This window comes from Platichthys flesus, chromosome 7 (assembly GCF_949316205.1).
Source record: "Platichthys flesus chromosome 7, fPlaFle2.1, whole genome shotgun sequence".
NCBI classification, from domain to species: domain Eukaryota; kingdom Metazoa; phylum Chordata; class Actinopteri; order Pleuronectiformes; family Pleuronectidae; genus Platichthys; species Platichthys flesus.
In genome coordinates, this window is record NC_084951.1 from 4,343,606 (window position 1) to 4,365,023 (window position 21,418).

Genomic DNA, 21,418 nt, shown 5'->3' on the forward strand with positions numbered 1-21,418 from the left:
CAGAATCAGCTCACCACCTCACCTGCAGCTCCTTCGGTCATCACCGGCAGTATATCCTTCCCAGTCCGTATTGTTTATACAGAGTAAGTGTTTCTCACTGTGTTTTCTCCTTGTGCCTCCAGCCTTCCCTCCTTTATGGCGATATTCTTCGAGCATATCATTCGCCCTCCGTCTCTGCTCTGGGCTCCAAGAAAACATAAACGTAGCACACTCTACCCTTCACAGCGTAAGAGGGTCGATTTAGAGACATTTCAAACTGGTGCAAATCCCAACAAGTGGCTTTGTGCCCCACAAGAATGACTGGCATAATGACTGCATTTGTAGCACTATCATATTTTTACCCGTAAATAGCTACAGACAATGACTGCATAAACATTACAATAATCACTATTTATGAACACAGAGTGTGTGCCTGCCTACTGGTATTTGTCTTGTGCTAATCACCATCCAGAGGTCAAACTTTACCCATCTTTAATCACTACTCCTGCACATCCCTGGCTAGGTGTATTACAAAAGGCGGACAGACAGAAACAATGCTTGCGGTGTACAGAGTAAAGTGACTGATTAGAAGAGAGAGGAATTAACAGGATCAAAATGGAAAAGGATCATGAGATATTTCCAGAGCTGGCAGAGGGCTGCTGTACCGCTGATGAGTCTTTGCCCGATGCCAGCTCTCAGGGTGAGTCTGCCGAGGAATGCCAAGGTGCACCACTGCGGCCTCTGTTTCCCAACACCTGTCCCACAGCAAGCAGCACTTGAGGAATCGTCCTGGCACCCCAACACAAAGACACGGAGGGAGATGTCCTGCCTGTTAACCTGGCAACACATCATGGGGGGCGGGGAATGAGGGGAAGTGATAAATGAACAAAGGATAAAACTTTACTCCTCTGTGTTTATCAGTTTATATATCAATCTCATTTGAGCCCCCACAATCACTGGATATGAATATGAAGTAAATCAGCTCAAACCTGTAAACTTATACAAGTGAATTTACAACAGTGACCAAAGCCATCTTGCTGGAGAGTCCACAATTAAGAAAGCTATCATAACTTAATACGTGTTGCATGTCTACTTTTATCTTCAATGAAAAGATGGACAAGCGGCAACTTTAAGACAGATTTAGCACTTTGCAGAAATTTGTGCCAGGTCGGTTATTGTAAAAAGTGTAGTTTGGGCGGATTATGATGTTTGAAGAAATGATCTGCATGATTAATAATCTGGCTGTCAGACAATTGATTCAGTCTGTATCTTCATGTCATAAATTTAAGCTGTCTTGAAATTTTAGCAGTACCAATGATTTCCTAAATGGCTGCTGTCAGAAAATCGGTTATAAACTGTAGTGAGCCTTCAGTTTCAGTATTCAGTATTTTACATGCTGTAAATGTAGTCTTGACAAGTTTCTGATGTAATACAAAACACACAAACGATATTCCCTGTATCCTCTATCTTAAACCTTTGTTTTTTCCCTTAAAGCTTTCCCTTCCAAGATTGAGGTGCTGGTATTGAGGGAATTTAGTTGAATAAACTTTGTTGTTATGCTAAAACTTAACAGCCGCAGGTTCTGAGAGTACAGAATGGCGAAAAATATTGTTACTTGAACATAAGTCAACAATATAACAAATTTAAATGCACAATGATTTTCCCAGCACTATTCGTAAAAAATAGGGTTAATCGGCCAAATACTGTATGTCTTTGGAGTAGGCAAGACCCTTTTCACTTACTACTGTATGATATACATACCCGATGACCAGTAGCCCTAGAACCAGTGTTTGGTAAATAATCATAATTTTTTCTTTCATTTTGGGCATTTTGAGGATACACCCCTGTATCTCATTTTTGGGTATCATATTTTAATCTATTTTTGTGTAGAGTGACCACCCAATAAATAATGTTGGTGGCGAGTACAGGCTGACACAGATATTCTGTCCCTTATTAACTCCTTTTTCCTGATGCCACAGCTGAGACACGGTTCCTCCCTGTTTGTCAGGTCGGGCGCAGTAGAGGGATGGGGACACCAGCGAGGTGGAGACAAGAGAAATCGATAGGGAGTTAAATTGAAGAATCTGTGCCCATTACTTTCCCTGTGTCCCTTCTTTCTTCCTGTGCGTCTGTGACAAGACTGCGGCAGTGGCAGGCAGCCTGTCCGTCCCGTTCTCATCCACTCCACTCGTTTACAGAACGGCCGAGTGTGTTTACACATGGAGCACACGTGTACCCTCAAGGCACAGAGAAGAGCTGAGGATGAGGACCTTTTGTGCGTTTCTTTCATTTATTCTAGTATTTTTCCAGTACATCATTTCACTCCACCTACTAGTGCAACCTGTATTCATTTACACCTATCTTTCGGGGTTGGAGAGTTCTTTGCAAAGGCCTACACAAATGTCAATACGTGATTGAAAACTTCCTTGACGATATATCAGTTTTCAGCACTTTTGATGCCAAGTTGAAGCACATATTCACTGCACCAGTGTCTCCCTCAGCCGTTGCTCATTGGCTTTCTGTCTGCGGTCCGTCTGTCCAGCCTGCTCCACCCCCTGGTCCGCAGGCTCATCACTCATTTCACACCAAGCAACAGAGCAGAACAATTCGGGATCACATCTATTTCAATCTGAAATAATCACCCTTGTGAAATATAATAAATTATGCAGCACTCAATAGCTCAGCACCGGCCCCCTCTGTGGTAGCAACAAGCTAATGATGCCAGCACATTACTCTCAAAGTCACCGTGCACAACTTTATGCATTTCCTGTTCACAGGATCTCTGGAAAGCACTTACGTAGGTTTGCTGCGTTTACACTTGCTATCAGCATGGCTGTCTGTCTGTCTCCCACTGTGATTCAGACTGACATATCCCCAACCCCGAATGACAAGATGATAAATTGTTTGTACACAACAACCTTAATGATCCAGTGATTGTCCCTCTAGCGCCACCAGCAGGCTGATATTTGTGTTTTAGAAAGAGCTATCTTGACTATTGTAGTATGGAACCCCATGCAAATTGTGAAAACTGGACATTGTGAAGTAGTACCCCTTAATGTGGAACTGTCCAGTTCTCAGAATACAGCAGGGAAACTTCTTATAACATGTTCCAGTTGATCCCAGAGAAGTGTGCTATATAGCTTTTTCAACATTACAAAATTGTGGTGCAGTCTTTTCTATTCTTTCTATTCAAAGTAAAATGAGCGAATGAGACAGAAGTATAGAGAAACCCACTACTATATTTTGGGTAGTGGTGATTTTTAGGTCCTCAGTGACCACAATCAATAAAGCTGTGAGAGTTCTGAGCTCATAAATTTTTTCACCTGCGTTTGAAAGGGGAGGGGCTCCAGTGGACAGGACCAAAACATCTGGCTATAACAGATTTTCCATCACAGGAAAGTTGTATAATCCTTTACCAACCCTACCAAACACAAATCATTCAAGTGTAGCTGGACAGATGTGGCAGCTCCAATGTCTTCATGCAGCTTCATGCATATGCAAAAAGCTTCCTGGGAATTTATTTTATCTATAAACATTTGAGGCACCTGGCGAAAGCAGTTGCAGCCCAATGTTTTCCTGTGGTTTATCATGTTAGATAAATAGACTGAGTAAAGATGGATAATGCTTCTCCTTCTTTCCATTGTACAAAAGTGAAGTCAAAATATGGAGCCAGAGACTGTGCAGTAGTGGCGTTGGAGTGAAACTGAGGTATTAGGCGAGACCAATCACGAATCATACTCAACTGGCCACTTGAGACTGAAAACTTTCCCAGATTTTATTGCATCAATCTAGAAGGGCAGTCTGAGAGTGCATACCTCTGCCAAGTCGAATGCCCTATCATGCCATGTCAAAGCAGCGTTTCCAATTAATTATCTAGACCGTGGCAGCCTGCCATATTTTAATGCGTCCTGCCACAGTTTCATAATGAGCCAAAAAAGTGTTTTATGTCTCATTACAACATAAGAGATAGCTGTGTGCAGTGCTATTTGACATGTGCTCGCTTGTGCTATCGTCCATAAAGTTTTTACCATCCACTGACAATCAGACCTCATACTTTTCAGCTGCAGTTGTGTGGGTACTTGCAAGTGGCATGCAATGCAATTCTCTCTCTCTTGTCTTGAACATGTCTTTCAATCTTTAGTCTATGTACTCTGTTGCACTTCAGAGGTACATTTGTGTGCATGCACAAGCAACCCAGTAGAGACAGTCAAACAATATTCGTAGATCCACCCATTTTGGATCCACACCAACATTTTAGGGGCTCTTTCCTGTCCTGCATCCTTCCCATAATTCCACCAAATTCTATGGTTATCTGCCCATTCGTTTTTACATAATCTTGCTTACTAACGGACGGAGAGACAATCGAGTGTTAGTTTAGACCAAATAAGTAAATAATGCGATATACAAAAGAAGAATTTGATGTACATTTTTAGTTTCGTTGTTGTCCTTTCTGCTAACATAGAAGGTTTATTACCTTAACTTCAGCCCACCCAGTGGGTGACTACATCGCTGGTCTTCAGCCCTTCTTTAGTGGCTCGCTGTACAGTAAAGTGTTCATTAAACGTGTTCATACTTTTGATATATGTCCTTAATATTTCATCCACAAACATTCTCTGGGTACTTCCATGTGGAGACACAAAATGACGGAAGTTTAAACTAGTGTCTGCTACAGTCTCAGGACTCAGTGTTATAATGAGCAGAGCGATACGCAGACATGATCTGACATCATCGATTCATAACCAACTGTTCACTCTTATGATGATACCATGGTCCGCATGGTCCACAACATTGTGTTGAATATCATTTCAGCTGGCTGTTGGACAGTGTTTTTTTTCCAAACCAAAATCTGCTCCAAGTTCTGAACATTATCTACCCACCAATATCCCAAAATTTTGTGTAGGGCCAATTCTTTCCTGTACATCCTCACAGCTTGTTCGATGTGTATGTCCACATTGACTGGTGATCATGCCTACGATAATTCCCAGATGCTGTAGCATCAGTGGACTACTGTAAAAACCATCAAGTTATTACCAACCCTGTCAGTCAATTTACCATTCTTGTCTGTATGCCTGCCATTCGCGGTATGCATGCATTGAGTGAGATGGGCTCCTTGACCAATCACAATCTCATCTTTAACCTTATTTATCTTGGAGTCCACTAATGTTTTTAAGAAAGAACTCTGACTTCACTGTCAGAACAATCTGTCTTTAAAATTGGGCTGAAGCGATATAATCTGCCTTATTCTCACTGTGATCTGACCTGATGATGTATTAAAATAAAATGTAAAGAATGATAATGTACTGTGTGCGGTAATAATATCCAATCAAGTGTCTCGTTAAACTTAATTTCTGAAACTTTACATCAGGAACCAAAACAGGTCACAGGCTCATCGCTGGCTGCTGGGTCCCTGGATGTCAGGAAAACCAATATATTTTAATGAGCTTGAGACCTGGGGCCAGACAATAATTTTCTTATTTGGGTCACAGTCTGAAGAGTTGAATAACCTCCGCTATAAAATACATGGTATTTAATGGTTTACTTACAGCATACAGTCTCCACTTATCACCTTGTGGAAAAAGCAGTGGGGGGTGAGTATGGGGTTGAATTTTACAAACTGGGGTCACGCTGTGTAAAGAGGCCGTTCGAGATATGGTCGGTGATGAGTGTGGTCTATTTAAAGGGCCTCATGGTTGGACACTATCTTTAATTCCTGAACCACCAGTTGGGCTGTTATCTGCTGAGCACACCAGCGGGTGACTACAGGTCACACACACAAAGCCAGAGTCCAGAAGCTATGTACGAACATGGCACTAGTGAGTTACTTTGTTTGTTCATGTGAGTGAGTTTCCTCTAGGGTTACTGCAGGGTCGTCTTTCCTACCTCTGGCTGATCAGCCTGTGGCCAATTTGCCATAAACCGTGAGCAGAGAAAAAATGGTGTCTTTAGCGAAACTATTATAATGCGCATATATCGGATGTCCCTGGCCCTTTTTCTTTAACAAGGTAATTAACAGTTGAGATTTGACATATGATACAGAGCCATAAAACCAATTCGGTCTGTTGTTTATTGTGTCTCTCTGTTTGGTGCCACACATCACAGAAAACCCGATGTTTTCTATATATCACATGGTTTTCAGAGTGTGCGTTGAAGCAATAACAGTAAAATCCTCTGCATGTCTTTGAAAGACAATCATTGTCTTGACATCATCACTGTGTACAGTTAAAACTGTGCGCTAAGAAGGCAGCAACGAGTCTGCATAATATATATGTCTGTGTGTGTGTGTCTTTGTGATGACAGGGTAATGAACTAGAGAAGACAGAGTAGTCTGAGGAAAAAAATGAGTGGCTCATTTCTAACCGTGGAAACACTTAAAGAGTCAAGACTATTTGGCTCTGGTCCACATCACTGCCTCATCAGTCCCACTATCTCTATTTGGTTTGTGTTAAATTTGAGAAAAACGTGCTTCATAACGTTCCCCCTCACCTCTTCATCACACTCATTGCCATAGGTTGTCAGTTTATGACTCAAGACAACCACCACTAACCAAGTGAGGTCCCTACTGTATGTATGTTAAGTACAAAGGAGTCAAGAGCAATGGATTTACACAAACACGCTTGTACTTCTATTTTAGTGAGACACTCATTGGCATAACGCATCCCCTAGCTAGCCCCTTACCCAAAACTATTGCTTTGTTAACACAAGGCTTTTAGTCTGCTTGTAAGTCAACCAGAAGTTTATTATGGCAACTGCTGTGATCTGCGATTTGTTATGAAACTTCTCTCTACTGGTATTTTTGGTCCAGAATTTGCCTTTATGTACCTTTTGAAAAATAGAAGGAATTTATCGTACAAACTAATTAGCTATGAGGTTATTTCTTTCTTTTCATCAGTTTGACATTGTTGATCGTCAATTTCGCTTCACTTTCAATTTAATATTATGTAAAATTATATATTTATATTTTATTATGTATGTTTCTCTTGTCTGCTGACACAGACTCAGCTGATATTGTAAGGACGCCACATTTTCAACACTGGTCATCACATAATGATCCATACTTTTCTTAATTGAGTAAAATCTTTCTTCATAGCTGTGCATTCTTTCTTGGTGGCAGCGGCCTGCTGTCTGACTGCACTTGTACTGTCTGAAGGATTTGAAATAATAGCAGAGGTTTATTCTGGAGCTGGACAGGATGCAAACTTATTGGTTTCGAATATATTTCGACCAGGAATTAGATCTCTGTTTAGTCCCAATAAAACACTGGTGTCTTAAACAAAACCTTGACCCAAATACATACTCCTACGATATACCGTATACTCTTTCAAATATGAAAGGGCACCTTGGCAGCTTGGCAAGTGCCTGTGCTAAAAGAGGCTGTCCCACAGTGTGAGGCGGTGTGCCAGTCCATAGTCATAGCCCTGCTGTTATGATGATACCATTACTGATGTCATGTCTGAATCCCTTGTGAATACAGCACAGTTATTGGTGGGCCCATCTGTTTTGTTTACTACCATAGAAGAGAAATTAATCGCATGTTTATGTCTGATGGCATCTTTCCACAAGCACCATGATAGCTATGTTAGCTAGCCAAGAAGCTTATAAACAGGTCTTCATAGCTTCATAGCTGCAGTTCTGTCGCAGTAGTGATGCAAAGGCTACTCAAAAGAAATGAATTGCACATTGAAAAGAGAACTTATTAAATATATATGTTGTAATTCATAGATTTACTCGTCTCTTATCTTTATGGAATCCTATTTGACTATATAATCTGTAAAGTGATTGGTCTTTGGCCACACCTTCATCTTCTTATATACCGACCATATCTTATTGTTTTATAAATACATTAAAAATGCATTTTACCTATAAAGTATAGTATTAAATTATATTCCTGATCAAACTCATTGAAGACAAAGGCGTTGTACTGGCATGGTGTCTATGCATCAGATCAATCTATCTCACATTACAGTATGAGTTCTCCTTGAGTGCTCAAAATTGGCCAACACTTTTTGTGCAATTGTAAGCGCAGAAACTAATAATGACTTTGCAGAAAAGGTCTAGCAAGCTTTTGCAGAAAAAGTCTAGCAAGCAAATGTAACACTTACTACAAGTTGCAGTTAGAAACAGTTTGCCTGTTTACCTAGTTGCAGTTTTTAACTGCAACTAGGTAAACAGGACCATAGCCTAGGTTTGTGGGAGCAATAAAATAATATTAAGTGTAAACTTAATATTATTGTTGATGAGGGTCTGATACGATGATGATTTAAAAAATGAACGTGACGTTCAATCACATTCATCATTAAGTTCACGTTAATAATATGAAAACTGATTCGTTAAGTTAAGCGATCGCGAAACATATGCACAACACTGTACAATACAGCCTCTGCAGAGGGGCTGAAGAGCCGCGTTCGGCTCCAGAGCCGCGGGATGACAACCCCTGTGCAGAACCGAAATTGTATGGTGTATTGGACGTTTTAGTGTCTCCTGTGGCAGCGGTGTCCATCCCTTTTAGCTGTCCTCTGGAAACACTTCCGTTGTGTTGTCGCCTCTATTTGCTGCTCGTTCGTCTATTTGCAGCGAGTGTGTCTATTTGCAGCGCGTGTGTCTATTTGCAGCGCGTTTCTGTAATGTGTTGTGTTGTGTTGTGAAATTGATGAAGATGTTTGTTTTCTTACTTTGCTTGTGTTTTGTCAACTTGCATGGGTTTTGTCAACTTGCATGTGTTTTCTTAAGTTGCTGTTCGTTGAGCTCTCAGGGCCACCGTAGTTTCTCGCTGGAAAGGTTGCGGTCACTCGCTGGTTACTCGCTGGAAAGGCTTGCCATCTGTTCTTCTCAAGCATGGAGCTAGGATGTTAGAATGGATGCAGCCGCATGGATGCTTAGCTCCACGCAATCTCTTAAGGCCAATTTATAGTCGGATTCTACGCAGGCACCCAAGACACGCAACGTGCCCCTTGCACATACCTCCTCTGGTGGCTTGCGTGCGTCCAAGCCACGCAAGCCACCAGAGAAAGCGACGCGAGCCTCATCCAGAGTCTACTTTCCGGTTTCAGACCCCATTATACCGGTAGAAATCACAGAAGATTTAGAAGAACTAATATTGACCAAATAGAAGAGTGATTGGCAGAAGCGATCCGAAAGTATGACCACTTGTATAGCCCGTCACTGACTTGCGGATTTGTCAGCCAGAAAAAGGCTATGAGGAGCCACAGTGGCGATGTAAATAAACAGTCGACGAAGAAGAAGACTTCGAGAAAACACGTTACTTTTCCAAGTGTTGCGCGTGTTTCAAAGCAATTCCCCGCCAGAGCACTAGGCGGAGTAACGTTTTTTTTCGAAGACGACCTTAGAGACGCCTTCTTTCTTCTTCGTCGAGTGTTTATTTACATCGCCACTGCGGCTCCTCATAGCCTTTTTCTGGCGGACAAATCCGCCAGTCAGTCACGGGTTATACAAGTGATCATACTATTGGATCTCTTCTGCCAAACCCTCTGCTATTTGGTCCATATTCGTTCTTCTATATCTTCCGTTGTCTCTGCCGTTGTTATGTCCCATGAAACCGGAAATGTGACTCCAGAAAGGATGTAGTTAGCAGACCAATCACGTCCCTTTTTATTTTATAACTAATATAAACTTAACTCAGGTAAATTGTTATACTATTTATTCAACTTTTTATTCACTTATTTATGTACTAAATAATGTTTATTTTAACCTGGGTTACACAAAGGATTAAATGTATCATCGAACTCATCACAGAAGCTCTCAAAGCGGGGGCAGAGGCAGTGAGCATATTCAGCAAAACGTCCATTGCACCATTATCACTTTCAATAGGCAAGAAATACTTTGAGGGCTGTTTTAAACATTCATTATCCCCACTGTAGTTAGCGCCCTGCCTAAAGTCAAAGCTGCAATTCAATTTCACAGTAAAAACCCACTGAGAGAATCTATGACAACAATATGTGAGATTAAAATATCTGTGTTGACAGCTGAGCACTGGATTTCATTACAGGTACAGCAGCGAGATGGGCCCTGCGCAGTAAGCTAGAAGAGCCTGACTGCATTGGATGTAGCAGAAGCTGTAGGAATATTATGGGAAGCAAGTGGCGCTGAGGGAGTTGAAGTCCTTTGAGATGCTGCAACCTGCAAGAGCGGCTACATTCTGTAATTGAGTGTAATTACAGGGTAAACTGAGATGGGTTGACGCCACATAATACAGAACATACAGTACATCTGAGCCGGCTCGTGCACAGAAGCAACTGAAGGGGAATCAGTGTCATCCAAAGTAGCCTAGATATATCATATGATGAGGAGGAGGAGGAGGGGGAAGAACCGTCATGGAAGGACAAGCCACTGCCCGGCATGTACCACCGAAAAATAGAGGAAATGGATTGTATTAAGAGATCCTACCAGTGGCTGGAAAAGGCTGGTCTGACAGAGAGCAATGTGGCACTAATCATGGCAGCACAAGAACAGGCCTTAAGCACAAGCTCCCTAGAGGCGAGTGTCTACCACAGAAGACCCACTGTGTAGGCTGTGTAAGATGCTTCTGAGACAGTCCAGCACATAGTAGCAGGGTATACGATGCAGACTGGGACTATACACTAAGAAGAATTACAGAGTGACTTGGATAGTGTACAGGAACATCTGTGCCGAGCATGGATTAGAGGTGCCCAAATCCTGATGGGAAATACGATACCACCAAAGGTGATTTAGAAGATCCTATGGGACTTCGGCTAAAACTTCAAGACTGACAAACAGCTGCTGGCAAACCAACCAACCAACATAGTGGTGGTGGACAAAGAACAGAAACGGGTATTAGTGAAAAATGTGGCAATACCAGTGGACATTAACAGGAGTAATCAGGAAAAAGGAGCCTGAGAAGATCAAGAAGTACCAACAACTGAAAGAACAGCTAGAACAGATGTGATAGTTGATATGCAATGTGTTCCTGTGGTAGTAGGAGCATGAGGGTCTGTAACCTCCAAACTGGGAGAGTGGCTCTAGAAGATCCCAGGTCCAAATCTGAAGCCTCTATCCAGAAAAAAATGTAATGAATAAATACTAAATCTTTACTTTAAAGGGGACATATTATGAAAAATCCACTTTTGTAGTGATTCTACACGTTAATTTAGGTATCTGGCATGTCTACCGTCCCAAAAACTCTGGAAAAAAACAACTCCCGCGTTTTGTTGTGGTTCCTCTTGTGTCAGAAACTATACGATAGAGTGCGTAGAATGAGAATACGACCAGAATTGACGTCACAGTCGGTCTACATGACATAGCCCCCCCCCCCCCCCCCCGGAGGAGGAGACCGGGTTACGTTAGGAGCCACAGCACCCTCCTCAGCTCGAGGCGGCAGGTGTTAGCTGGGAAGCTAGCCGAGGGGGGACGCTAACCAGCCGGTGAGCGGGGTGAGAGGCGCAGATCTGGTCGAGAAACAGAGCTTGTGGTCGGGGTAAGTCACAAGCCCAAGCCCCCTCCTCAGCTCGGGCTCGCTGGGTGATGTCGTCGGGATGCTGGCTCCATGTCAGCAGCCTGTTTCTGGTGGACCTGTCGGTGTCTGTTTACGGTTAGCAGCAGGGAGCTAACGCTAGCTTGCTGTTAGTTTGTGTTTAAAGTTGCAGCACTTTCTGGAATGGCTGCTTGTGCACGTTTTTACAGCAGTATTGCATGTGGCAGCCCACCCGGGAAGCAGCGTAGATCTGGCCAAGAAGCAGAGCCTGCGGTCGGGGTAAGTCACATGCCCAAGCCCCCTCCTCGGCTCAGGCTCGCTGGGTGATGTCGTTGGGATGCTGGCTCCATGTCAGCGGCTCGCTTCTGGTGGACCTGCTGCCTGACTGATCTCCCCACAGACAGGGGAGCGATGACAGTGCGTGTCTCGTGTGGCAGTGAGTGTCTTCAACTAGAAAAGCTGTTGTTTTGTTTCGGTAATTGACGTGACATGTAAGCTAGGTGGTGTTAGCCTCATAGCAATCAGTGCCCGGGCTAGCTGGCCGGCGTCGGCGCCAGCGGCAGCGGGCAGACGGCTGCTCGGTGGCGGATTGGTCCCCGGCTGTACCACTCACTGCGAGGCTGCTGCTGGAACCCTGGCCGGGAAGCATCGGACTGGGAGGTGGGGGGAGAGATCCCATTTCGGGTCCGGAGTGGAGGAACAATGCTCTCGGAGTCGTAGCTTGTGTGTATGTCTGTGTGTGTTTCGCCCACCTAGACGCAGCACCTATTAATAGAAAACAATGCACTCTGAGGCTAACCCGAGTCGTTGCTTCTGTGTGCTCAGAATATATGCCCTGTATGAATAAATATACACATACAATTATATAGTGTATACACACATATCTAATGCATGTATTTAAATAATGTTCATCTTTATCAGAAGATGTAGTAGTTTGAAAATTGTTGCTTCAATGAAGAAACACAACAAACGAATACAGAAAAATATGTGTAGGACAGTTAATTAAAATTATTTTACAACCTTAAATATGCTAAGGGGAGATTTAAGATGTGTGTGTCTGTGTCTGTGTGTGTGTGTCTGTCTTTGTGTGTGTGTGTGTGTGTCGGGGGCGGGGCAGTGAGAGGGGGGGTGGGTTGTTGGTGAGAGGGTGGGGGGGCACTCAAAACAGGACAATCTGGGGAAGGCTGTTTTAGACAGGGTAAAAAGGTGCTGTTTTAAATGATCCTTGTGGTATTTTGACCAAAAAATTGTACATACATTTCATTAAGACCCCAAGGAGCCATATCAACTGTGTTGAAATGGGCATAATATGTCCCCTTTAAGCATATGTGAGCTATATAACCCGTAGCTGTATTTGTTTATGAGAAGATTTCAGATGATTGATGATATAATTCACAGTATATGTTAGCTAATATAGGTTCTACTATGAATAAACTAAATAATTGAATAGATGCCATGTTATAAGCATAATAATAGGCATTGATCATTATCATTTATAAAGTTAGTGAGTCAATTTACAGAGGTAGGGTAGGGTTAGGGTTAAATTTATAGACAAACTGTTATATGGATTTAGTTGAGGGTGAATTTTTTTAGGTACATAGTTTCATTGTATGCCACTTAATAGTATTCAAAGAATATAAGATAAGATCAAATAAAATAAGACAAGATAATATGGGAAGACAATTCATTCATTCCCTGAACAAAATTTAAGCAGCCTCTCCAGTAGCTCATACACAGAACAATAAACCAACAAATAAAGTGTTACAAATAACTTTTCTGATTCAGCTTATTCTGACTGACAATATGCAGCTCAACAGCACTTGAGTTGAAACTTAGAATATCTCTCTCTCTCTCTCTCTCTCTCTCTCTCTCTCTCTCTCTCTCTCTCTCTCTCTCTCTCTCTCTCATACATAGCATGATGGGAATACAAAAAAAGCACAGGTAGTTAAAATCTGACACCAGCATAAATGAATATGAAGGGATGAAATAGGATTAGCCTCTTTGCTATTGATTAGCTGGCCGTGTAATAATTAAAGCAGGCTGAGCCGCAGGGCTACTGCAGTGTATGTATACGTGTGAGAATGTGATGAATGCCATGGTCCCCAAACTCAAGTTCCACTCAGCACAATTACAACCACCTCTCCTCCTTCTGATAGCTTGACTACAGAGCAACCAACGCATGGTCATGCAAGACAGGGTTTACTGTGTCTGTGTGTGTGTGTGTGTGTGTGTGTGTGTGTGTGTGTGTGTGTGTGTGCGTGCGTGCGTGTGTGTATGTGTGTGTGGCAGGGAGTGTAAACCATTGAATGAGAAGATTTTGGAAAGGTGAGGACATTTTGGCTGTTCAGCTTGAGGTAAGAAAGGTTCGGTTAAGGATAAGGGTTGGGGTTATGCACACAAGTACCTCACAAGTACAAGTGTGTGTGTGTGTGTGTGGATGGGTGTGGGTGTGTATGTGGGTGTTGTGTGTTTGTGTTGAACATACACCACTAGGCAGTTAGTCCTCTATTTCCCTGCAGTGTAATCTCTTGATTTGTAGGATTGACCCCTCTTAATTCAATGGAGGAGAATCGCTGTGACAGCAGCACTGAATGGATTTTCAATGCACTGCACCTGCTCTAATAAGTTTAAGGATAACCTCCTCCTTCCTGCCACTCTCACAGGGTCCGACACAGGGAGGGACTGATCACACACGCAGATATTGTACCAACTGAATGAAGCCATTGGACTGTGCTAAACGTGTCTCTTCACCCTGGTCGTTCAGATCAATGTCCGCTCTAAAGCCTCTGTGTCAGTGGACTCATCCCAGAATGTCTCCATTAGGATTCTGTTGCCAGATCTCACACTGGCCAACAATAAAGCCTGTTACGCCTCTGATCTGTCCATCTGAAACCTGGATTACATTTTTTATCACGAAAGATGGCCGAAGCTCATATCCTCACTTAGAATGAATGACTATTTTTCACGTGGTTGGCAGACCTTAGGCGACTTTGTGACCACGTTGACCACGTGTCGTGTGACCGACCGTCTGGTGGTAGAGTATTTGCAGAGGCTGCCGGAGGTTAGGAGGAATCCCACCTCTACAGAGAGACGGGGGGAGATCAGAGGAGGTGAAGGAGAAGTGAAGGAGGGTGGAGAGTGGCTGGTTTAATGAGCGAGGCGAGTGCTGATGAGGCCACATGCAGAGACAACACAAACTGAATTATAGGTGCTGTCAGTTGTAGAAAGTGACCGAATACATTTACTCACATAGTTAATCTATTTCATTTTATGATATATTTTTTTGTATCTCTACTCCTCTACATTTATCTAACAGCTTTAGTTAAAAATAACTTTTACTACAGTTTAAAACTTACAAATATAAATGATGGGTTCATATATACAATACAAGTCATTTGAATGGCCCATAAAACTGTACAATTGTCAGAAAGCCAAATACAATAAGCACAGCTCATTGGATTGCATTTTTATACTACCTTTAATTTAATAGTCTTTAAATGTGTATGAATTTATATGGAAATGTGTTTTCATTTGGTTTTATACATTGTTTCTGATATATGTAGCTTTATACGTTTGGTATCATTGCAGAAGTTGCTATTAAAAAAGTATTCATGCAAATATTCCAGTACTTTCATTACTTACCTACTTTCTGTTTTTTTCCATCACTTTTCTGACTCCAAGATACACAGATAAAAAAGCGTTGATTGTCTCCTGGTGCTGCAACTTGCTGTATGGAGCACAAGGTACTTTGCTATTCGCTCTGTTGTCGTATTCCAGTTGTATAAGAACAAAAACCTCAAGCACTGAATAAAAACAGTTTGAGTCAGATACATAACAGCATGGCAGTTTTACAGTGTGTGACTGTTCAACATTTTATACCAAATCAGAAATAGGCGGCAGCCGATCGTAAATGTCACATTTAAAGGCCCGACTCTATTTAGTTACTTCATGTTTTCTGAAGCCATAACCGGCTCAGGCAATTGTCTTCAGCTCCCTCCTCCACTTACATTTCTGCTGTGGTATAGCAGTTATCTGTCACCAAGATCAATGTAAAAGCAATAATACTTACCCCCGGTTAACGGTCAAGCAGTGTGCGTGGCAGTGATACAAACAGTTCGCTCAAATACATACTGGATATCCGCTGTCTCCGGTGAGTAATAGCCTTTTAATTACAGAGAACAGGGGGGAATCATTGGGAGTTTTCAGCAGGATGGCTAATATCTCATACTGGGGGCGACGGACTGTAGAGAAGGCAGTACAGAGATCAGAGTGGGCCCTCTAGTGCTCAACATGGAGAAGTACCAGAACCTTGGTGGCATTCCTTCAAGAGCTGGACACGTTAAAGTGAAGAATGCCAAGACATCAAATGCAATCAGGACCAACAGGAGAAGTCATCCTGTAAAGTCGATCTTGCTTCGTCTTTGTTGCCTCTAAAAAATATGGCTCCTCTCATTGAATACTGTGCATCTTTCCCTCTGCTCCAGTGCACCAACAGAAAGCTCTCACTGTCCTATAAAGCAGGGCCTGGGATGGATTCATGCTGCGATATTCATCAGGCCTAAATATAATTATTTGTGGGGCATTACATCACTCAACTCTAAGCAATACTTCACTTTTACATGGCACATTATCCACACCATGTAATGCACATGAGTGCCTGTGTCTCATAAAGAAATATTGTAAAGTTTCCCCTGGCCTCCTCATCTTCTCTTTATACAGAGAGAGCAATAACCCGAGTGGACGTCCAGCTGTTACAATAAAGCTGGAGCAGTGACGAGTGCTGTGTTTGATCCACAACTGTGATGACAGATTATTAGAATGTGTGTGTGTGTGTGTGTGTGTAATTTATATATTATATATGTTCTATATTCACAATTTGTCTTTAGGAAAAATATTGATTATTAGTAAAAGAAAAAAAAAATCATGTGAGGGGTATAGAAAAAATTCAATAGAGTCCAACTTGAAGGAGTTAATTGTAAAAAGGAGATATTTGTTATTTAGATGGGCAGGCCTGTATTCCAGACCTGTCACCATTTAAAAATGACATATTATGAAAATGTTTTGTACGACTTGGACTGTTTGTACGACTTGGACTATATGGGTTCATACATCATGCAAGAACCTTAAATAATTATATTTAAAAAAACCTAACAATTAGTGTTCTCTGTTCCCATACACATGCTGAGTGTTATTACAAGGACAAGTGATGGGTAGTAGCACTTTTTATTATCACTGCATCTCTCTATCTCTCTAATCCTGGCCCTAGTGTTGCTTTCCTCTCCCCTGTGCTGCAGGCACTGCCCCTGCTCCTGTGGAGCAGGAACACTGCACACAGTGGCCTCCACTCATTCATCAGCAGGTGTACAAAAGTGTTGAGACACAGCCCAGCCAGTGAGCCACTGTGTTGGCAGCGTGTGAGCTACGTGTGGCTATTGCTCCGGGAGGAAGGTTTTACTGAGGCAAAGTCCACACTTACTTTGACCAACCACAGAAGGACCAGGAACAGTTAAGCTCTCTCAGACCAGTTGTTATAATGAAAACTACAGAGCACCTCTCGCCTGCAGCCCCTGTGTGTCCCAATCCAGCTGCCTGTGCCCCTTGGAACATGTTACTGCAGACTGTATGGGACTTTTACTCTTTTCTTGGTGGAGGGTGCTACTTAAATAAACTTTCCTCTCTTCTTTGATAAAAAGTATAAGCTTGTGGTTTCTTTCTACTGTTGAGATTTGTTTAAAACCAATGTCCTCGGTTGTGTTTAATGATTTAGTGTCTTAAGGTTAGATTTGGTTGAATAATGTTTTTTTTGCACATTCTTCCTATTTTTCATGGAGCACTTTATTTCCTCCCTCATTCCCTGGTGTTCCCACAAACAATATAACCCTATGAGATTAATGAAATGGACTTAAAAGTTAAAAACAGATGTATCACTGTAGCTAAATAGGAGCTTAAAGTGAAATGAAAGGGAAATTGTAAAGTTGAAGTAAATAAAGTCACAGAAAAACTTCAATACATTGTAAATTATTTGACTCCTCTACTGCATTTCATAAGGCACTAATATACCTATAAATGTACATGTATTTGCCTTGTAGCTTTCAGTATATGTTACTTTTAGATATCAGATACAGAATTAGACGGCCTTATAAACCATTATGTATCTACACAGACAACATCAAGGAACAATATCCAATAATAAAATCATAATAATGTGAACAATTTACAAGTTTTATTTGTAATGGATCATTTTTTTAGAGCATATAATTTATACTTTTACTTCAGTAAATACCTCCTCAAGCATTCCTTTCATCTCTACTAACCTGTGTTAAATGTGTTTGACTTTGACTGTCTTTTTCAGACGTTTGTGTGCCGGTGTGTGAGGAGCCGTAGCCGAATGCTCATCTGCCTCTTTTGTCTGACCTTCATCATCCCTTGTAGGTCACCGGCCCCTACATCTCCATCTCCTCCGTTTGTTAGGCTGGTGTCGGGTTGGACGACGACAGATCGCCGCAGCTTACCCCGACATGAAAAGCCCTCTCATTAATTCTGCAGAAAAAGACTTGATTACTGAGCTCCGGACCTCTTACTGCTGAGAACAGCCTTTCCCCACATGCATTGATTTCTCCGGCCTGTTCATCCCTCGCTCCCGCCCTCTCTCTGTTCAGGCCAGCTCAGCACACACACACTCCTCCTCACTGAATCATATGAATATCATAATAAAGCCCATGATGAATGCTAACTAGACAGCAGCTCTGCACTTTGATTAATGAAGATACCTCGCTGGTTCACACCAGTAGACCTGGCACCTCACAGCCCAAACCGCAGATACCTATTCAGTGGGTATTAATCATGGTTAACCAGGCAGCAGTTTCTTATAGTACAAATGAAGTGGCTTAGTCTGGACTTTGAGGTACAATGAGACACATACACACAAGAACATGCACATGCACATGCACACACTAGCTGTATATCCTCATAAATTCACATAGCAGTGAGAGCGCATAATACACAAAATGAAAGGTGAGCTTTAAAGAATCGTTTAATTACACTTTACACCAGCAGCCTGCTCTCACCTTGGTGGACGGTCACTATCTGTGCTCTTCTTCTGTGGTGTATTTTTACTGACTTTGCAGCATTCCATTCATTCATCTTTATTGCATTCATATTTTATGGCTGCATAGCGGTTAGTATTATATTTATGAAAAAATAAACATGCATTTACATTCACCAGAACCCCCCACAGTCTCAGAGGAGAAAGCTCTGCAACCGTCTAAAGCTTTGGACACACCAGGGTTACGCACCGTGAAATCCTGCGACAAACTCAATTCACTCCAGTGGAATCGCTGTGATAAGAGGATCCTGCCAAAGGAGGAGAATTTATCCACGTGAGTAGTAAGCATAAAGCTCAACTTTGGTGGACTTTGAATCATGAATTCATTCTGCTGACCAAAAAAACGGCCTTGACAGGGCTGACCTTTGAGCCCTCAGCCTCCTCTCGTCTTTGCTGAGTTGCACTATTCAGTATTTTACTGAATGTGAACACTGCTACATGAAAGACCACCTGTTTTCAGGCAGGACGTGATGAAGAACTGAACTGAATATCCCACTAGTTTGTATTAGTTTGATGAGTATCTAAGTAACCTAAGTTTCTGAAGGTTTGTAGGTTTGGGAAAGTCTCTGCCCTGGTGTAATGCAGCGAAATTTGTCAGACTTATTTCTTTCATTGCATTCACCAAAGACCAGAATCTTTTCAGAACCATAACCAAACGGTATCCATCAGTCAATCAATCAATCAATCAATCAATCAAATCGTAATTGTATCTCCCATATTCAAACTTATTTGCTTTAAAGGGCTTCAGAAGTCGTGAAATCCTCTGCCCTTAACCCTCAGCATTAGTAAGGAAACATCAGATAGAGTCACATGTGAAGAGTCCCTCTCCCAGGACAGACAGTCTGTGAATGTAAAGCTGCTTTGAAACATGCACTGTACTCCTGAGATTCTCCTGTCAGATTGGCCACAGGGGCTGTAAGTCATAATGCTAATGACCGGAGGAGATGCTCCGGACTCTCTTTGGATTTTCTCCTGCCAGATCCTCTTTGATTTATCACGAGTGAGTGGGTGTTTACGTGACGTTAACATGAACACTTTTTTTTAAATATATAAATAAACAAATATCTCAGGATGAATAAGTGGTGATGAAGATGTCAAGAAAGCTTTTGGTGATAAGAGCCGACACGAGTGTCGATATGCTGTAAATGAAAACATGTGATCGCTCTAGTGCGGACATCCTCTTGAGTTCATGTCTGGAAACGGTGTTAGAGAAGCAATTTATGAATGTATGTGTTTGAATGGGTTAATGTGACTTGAGTCATGAAGATTAGAAAAAGTGTTTCATAAATGCTGTTAGGATTTACATCCACAGTCAGACTCAAAGTGCAGAGGCAGAGACTGAGGCTCAGACATTAAAGGAACAATAGGAAAATGGGCAATACAAAAAGTACGAATGAACCATAAAATGAGGTAACGGGGGGAGAGACTCATTGATTCCAGAGGGAAAGCAGGAAAAGTGTGGCTGAGCATGACAGAAGACTGAATACGTAGATGATCAGACAGACAACTGAGGTTAATAAATCAGGCGGGAAAGCATCGAAAAAACAAGACTCTGCCAAAGCCTAAATACCATGAGGTATGAAGCCAACACTCTGTTGTGTAGTAGTGATCAAACCGGTCCTTGTGCGCGGAAACAGTTGAGTGTGATGACTAATGAATGAGAGACACTTGTACTTGCATACTGGTGGAAGGGGCAAACACAACCTGCAGCACATACTTGACAAATCACAGAGTACCTCCAGGGCAAGCACACACACACACACACACACACACACACACACACACACACACACACACACACACACACACACACGCACACACCAGCCAAAGAACCAGGAAGTAAACACAGAATAAAGCTGCCAGTAGCTCACTTTTATCCCAACTAAATAGGCAAAGACAAGTACAAGTTTTCTGGTCGGCGCGATCAGTGCTTTTCAAATCACTGAAGTATGGTAGACACTCGGTTACCAATATTTTTGTTTATATAATGAAAATTCTAGGTTCCAAGGAGTAAAGTGTAATGTGTCATAGCACCTCAGCACAACCTTACTCAGATAAATACACAAATAAACTAGTCATTTGTTTACTCTAATAGGAATTTATTAAGATAAAGTACAAGAGGTCAAGGGCAAATTGGCTGTCACTGAATAAATAGTCTTAATATCACCCTTGGCTGGAGCTACAACATGAGGATTATAGGTGAAAGCTTGATTGAATGCAATGTCTGTATTACAAGGTGTAACAACAACATTATGCAGCACTAAATCAAAATTAAGAGGTCTAACAATTATTGATTAAACACAATCACAGGGGAAACCCTGATGGAATAACAGTAAAAAGGTCAATTGGAAATAAAAACGAAAAAGGTCAGAATAGGCAACATCTAGAAATCACTTGCTGTGAACCTCAGAAACAGAGGGCTTTGTATTATAATGATTCTATTATTAAATCTTACATTACAGAATCATTCTCTGAGAAAGCCTTGATATAATATAAAACTAATGAAACATTTTAAATAATACAAACGTTAACATTTTCCTCCACTGTACTTGGACGTGCTTACCTGAGCAGTGTGTGAGAAGGGTTGACTACTGCTGCCCCCTGCCGGCTGTCTGGAGTACCCACTAGCCCACCAGAATCAGAATCAGAATCAGAATGTATTTATTGCCAAGTAGGTTTACACCTACGAGGAATTTGCTCTGGTTAAAAGTGAATAGTTTTCTATTGTTGTTCAATTCTCTGCTCTACACGGATTCATAAAACATCTCCTACAATGACTTGTCTATGGAACAGATCAACTTCAAGCTAAGTAGCTTCACACATTAAAATCAAGCCTCTTCAGTACGACAGTAAACTCGCCCTACCACAAATTATGTAGTCATACAACA

The 21,418-nt window shown here is 41.9% G+C and overlaps 1 long non-coding RNA gene across 1 annotated transcript; it reads right to left on the reverse strand.

The window, feature by feature from the left end:
• Positions 1 to 471: 471 nt before the first annotated feature.
• On the reverse strand, positions 472 to 15,617 carry LOC133957172 (uncharacterized). Its single transcript, XR_009921192.1, has 4 exons — positions 15,495 to 15,617; positions 15,072 to 15,152; positions 12,039 to 12,190; positions 472 to 816 (listed from the first exon to the last, which is right to left on the reverse strand). It is a non-coding gene; the product is annotated as an uncharacterized LOC133957172 (long non-coding RNA).
• Positions 15,618 to 21,418: the final 5,801 nt, after the last annotated feature.